Source organism: Nematolebias whitei, chromosome 5 (genome assembly GCF_014905685.2).
Source record: "Nematolebias whitei isolate Nwh7 chromosome 5, NemWhi1, whole genome shotgun sequence".
NCBI classification, from domain to species: domain Eukaryota; kingdom Metazoa; phylum Chordata; class Actinopteri; order Cyprinodontiformes; family Rivulidae; genus Nematolebias; species Nematolebias whitei.
In genome coordinates this window covers 34383840-34388973 of record NC_056502.1, presented here as the reverse complement: position 1 = coordinate 34388973, position 5134 = coordinate 34383840, and positions in this window count along the sequence as shown.

The following is a 5134-nucleotide window of genomic DNA, read 5'->3' as shown; positions in this document are numbered from 1 at the left end:
AGTGGGATTTAACACTGGTCCTGCGAGCCCTGATCAAAGCCCCATTTGAGCCTCTGGATCAGGTTTCACTAAAATTCTTGTCTCTTAAAACAGCCCTGCTGCTGGCTTTAACATCCGCTAAGAGGGTGAGTGATTTATCGGCCCTCTCTGCCGCTCCGTCATGTCTCAGAATCCAGGCTGACGGTAGTTCAGCTGATTTAAGACCAAACCCAGCCTTTATGCCTAAAAACATCACAAGCTCTTTTAAATCGAGACAGATATCGTTGGAGGGATTCTTCCCTCCCCCCCACAGATCAGAAGAAGAAGCATCTTTTCATCTTCTCTGTCCGGTGCGGGCGTTGTCGTGTTACATAGCGCGCACAGCTGTGATGCGTCAAACTCAACAATTGTTTGTGCATTATAGAGATGCATCTGCAGGTCGCCCGTTATCCACCCAGCGCTTGTCACACTGGCTGTGTGAGGCCATTTCTGAAGCCTACAGAGCATCAGATCTAGAGCCTCCTGTCAACCTCAAAGCACACTCCACCAGGGGTAGCGCATCTTCGACTGCTCTGCATAATGGTATGTCAATGCAGGACATTTTCACTGCGGCTGCATGGTCAACACCCTGCTCATTTATTCGTTTTTACTTACGTGATGTAACGACTCGTTCCATGACACATTCTGTCCTTAGTGCTCTAACAGAATGAATATTGTCGTTTTCTTCATGGAACTCTGTTTAAACTCACATCTGTCTGCATGCTTCACAGTGTGAGATGTTGTTATCAGCCACAAGTTGTGTCTGTGATTTTGGTTCTATTGTCACTAACCAGTTCATGACTATTGTTACCAATCAGTTCATTTGTTCAATAATCAGTTCATTGATATTAATCTGTTTATACTGTTCAATCATGAACCAGTTGCTTCATGCCCCCCCCCCCCCCCTTTTCAACATCTTCTCCCCGTTGAAAGTTTTTTCCGGGGCGTTCACGCTTTGTCAGAACGCATAGTTACACAACATGCGTCTGTGCATGTGTATTATGAAATTCTTTATCAAAGGGTTCGTGAGCGATCGGCACCAGATATTCAGACAAGAGGAAAAATAAAACACAAGGGACTGTAACTTGCTAGAATAATATTGTCATTTATTAATCTGCCACAAGAAAACAGCCAAGCAAAGTCATGTACACTCGTACACTCTTAACACACAAATTGATATGAGTATCTCTCACCGTGACAAGTGACCGGGAAGCCTTTCGATCCAATGACAGAACTCACATCACAACTGCATGGCACCGCGCGCTGGTCCACACAAGACTTCCACTTTGTCACAGTATTTGTGCTCCTTAAATACCCCTTCCCGACCGGACCGCGTGAGAGTAGATGAAAACAAGTTTGATGGTTACCAGAACAACGGATGAGGAGCTGGTGATTTATTACCAGTAAGGAGCATCGTGACCGCAAAGCGGGCCAAGACTTCGAAGCCAGAAACACTCCTTAAGCTTAACAAAGCATTCCTAAAGAGAAAACACTGCACCCCTCTGTCCCTCTGCAAACCATCAAAGAGTGTCCCAAATATATATAAAGGCAACATAAATCATTCCACCCTTTGCCTTTATGACATGTAAAACAAAATACAATCCCTAATATGTGAATAACACGTTGTATAAGTGTGTTTTCAAACTACATGTAAAATAAGTATAAATTGACATAAAAGCATCAAAATAATCATTCCTATATCAGCATGGCACACAATTACGCGATGCGTAGTTATGCACATGGGGAGCTGAGTGACAAGACGTTTTTTGGGCAAGCTTCCGCTTCTTACTGTGTTCGAATGGACCCAGTGAGGCGAGGACCACATCCGCTTCGCCCTTAACCCATCAGCGACAGCCTTAAAGGGCGAAGCCTATATGAAATAGAACATTGGTTACGTACTGTAACCCCAGATTCTATGAATATAGGCGTAGCCCTTTAAGCGTCGGGCCTCACTGGCTCCTGAATAGCTGGAAGAAAAGAATAAGCTATTTGGGAGCAGATTACCCGCTCTTAATGTAATTTATACGGATCGGGTGGGGCCCACACAGCAGGTGGGCGTGGACTAATTTTTTCAGTATGATGCTTGCGCATAACGGGATAAACCCATCAGCGACAGCCTTAAAGGGCTACGCCTATATTCATAGAATCTGGGGTTACAGTACGTAACCAACGTTTTTCCGGCAGAGGGGGGAGAATGACGGAGCCAGGTAGACTTTTGAATCATTGTCATCCACGCTTCAATTCTGGATAGGCAGACCGTAGAAGAGGCACACATGTTGAGAATGGAATCAGATGCCTTGCAGAGGGAGCTCCTGGTCTCCTCAGGAAGATCTGCGGTCTCCAACCTTTTGGACACGCTGTACACCAACAGTGCCACGTTGTTAGCTGTGGCTGCCTGAAAACGCACACTGGTGAGCTTGGTCACTATCTGGTCGCGTTTCCCAGGAGGGACGGGACGCTGCTCCAACCTTGACAGCTTCATAGTACAAATGGATGCCATTTACGGCAAACGCCCGGCCAACAAAGGGAGGGAGTGGCCTAGACACAGCCACTGCTTTTCTGGAATCTATAGCTGATAGTGAGTGTTTTTTTTTTTTTACCTTCAGCTCATTTCCTTTTCCTCATGCAACTGTTTGAGTTTTCTGAAAGTACTCTGAACAAAACGAGGCTGACGCGGTTACGTCATCATTAGTTAGCATCATTGCTAACTGTACTCTGTTGCAGCGAGGAAGCAGGAGAAAACGAGGGAGGAGATGGCCTTGAGGAGGGAGGAAGCAGCACAGCGAAGGCAGGAGGCTGAACAGAGTGCTGCTTTCAATCAGGCACTCCTTGGGGGTGCTGGAATAGATTGGCCATTCCATGACAAACAAACATGTTTAAAAATATTTAAGAGTAGATCATAGTTGATTTATAGAAATGTAGATCCTGCAAGGTAAGCCCACAAATAGCCAAACATCTAGCTTGTTAAGTTTGCATGTATAAATTAGTGTATATTTTTTTGTACAAGTCTTCATTTCTAAAAAAAAAAAAAAAAAAAAAAAAAATTTAAAGTCTTGAGCTTCCATCTTAACAAAAGTGAAGTGCTTAGTGTTTTTTTTTTTTTAAGTCAATAGTGTAGGATAAGTGAAGTAATCGTTTACCAGTAACAAACTTTGGTGAAGATTCTCAGTTATCCTTGACATGGCTCATGAAAACCCAAAATGCCTGTCTCAAAAAATTAGCATATCGTGAAAAGGTTCTGGGCAGCACGGTGGCGCAACTGGTAGAGCTGCTGCCTCTCAGCGAGCAGGTCCCTGGTTCAAACCCCGGTCCAGGGGCCCTCTGGGTGGAGTTTGCATGTTCTCTCCGTGCATGCTTGGGTTTTCTCCGGGGACTCCAGTTTCCTCCCACAGACCAAAAACATGCATGTTAGGCTGATTGGTAACTCTAAATTGTCCCTAGGTGAGTGAGTGTGAATGGTTGTTTGTCTCGTTTGTCTCTATGTGGCCCTGTGATGGACTTGCGACCCGTCCAGGGTGTACCCCGCCCCTCGCACAGTGATTGCTGGACATGGGCACCAGCGACCCCCCGTGACCCAAAATGGAATAAACGGGTAAAGAAAATGGATGGATGAAAAGGTTATCTAAACAAGCTATTAACCTAACCATCTGAATCAATGACGTAACTCTAAACACCTGCAAGATTCCCGAGGCTTTTAAAAACGACCAGCCTTGTTTATTACTCAAAAAACCGCAATCATGGGTAAGACTGCCAACCTGACTACTGTCCAGAAGGCCATCATTGACACCCTCAAGCAAGAGGGTAAGACAAAGAAAGAAATTGCTGAAAGAATAAGCTGTATCAAGGCACCTCAGTGGGAAGGGAAAAGTGTGGCAGAAAACGCTGCACAACGAGAAGAGGTGACCGGACCCTGAGGAGGATTGTGGAGAAGGGCCGATTTCAGACCTTGGGGGACCTGCGGAAGCAGTGGACTGAGTCTGGAGTAGATACATCCAGAGCCACCGTGCACAGGCGTGTGCAGGAAATGGGCTACATGTGCTGCATTCCCCAGGTCAAGCCACTTTTGAACCAGAAACAGCGGCAGAAGCGCCTGACCTGGGCTACAGAGAAGCATCACTGGACTGTTGCTCAGTGGTCCAAAGTACTTTTTTCGGATGAAAGCAAATTTTGCATATCATTCGGAAATCAAGGTGCCAGAGTCTGGAAGAAGACTGGGGAGAAGGAAATGCCAAAATGCTAGAAGTCCAGTGTGAAGCACCCACAGTCAGTGATGGTCTGGGGTGCCATGTCATCTGCTGGTGTTGGTCCACTGTGTTTTATCAAGGGCAGGGTCAATGCAGCTAGCTATCAGGAGATTTGGGAGCACTTCATGCTTCCATCTGCTGAAAAGCTTCATGGAGATGAAGATTTCATTTTTCCAGCACAACCTGGCACCTGCTCACAGTGCCAAAACCACTGGTAAATGGTTTACTGACCATGGTATTACTGTGCTCAATTGGCCTGCCAACTCTCCTGACCTGAACCCCATAGAGAACCTGTGGGATATTGTGAAGTTGAGACGCAAGACCCAACACTCTGGATGAGCTTAAGGCCGCTATCGAAGCATCCTGGGCCTCCATAACACCTCAGCAGTGCCACAGGCTGATTGCCTCCATGCCACGCCGCATTGAAGCAGACATTCATCCAAAAGGATTCCCGACCAAGTATTGAGTGCATAACTGAACATGATTATTTGAAGGTTGGTGTTTTTTGTATTAAAAACACTTGTCTTTCATTGGTGGGATGAAATATGCTATTTTTTTGGGACAGGCATTTTGGAGTTTCATGAGCTGTATGCCATAATCATCAGTATTAAAACAATTAAAGACCTGAAATATTTCAGTTGGTGTGCAATGAATCTGAAATATATGAAAGTTTCATTTTTATCATTACATTATGGAAAATAATGACCTTTATCACAATATGCTAATTTTTTGAGAAGGACCTGTACATTCAGTACTCAAGAGATTACTTTTAGAGCAATATTTATTTATTTTTATCTAAATGAAAATATTGTTTGCTTTGGTTATCATTGTAGTTCCCATTATATTAATTTTTTTTTTCTTACTCTTAAAGT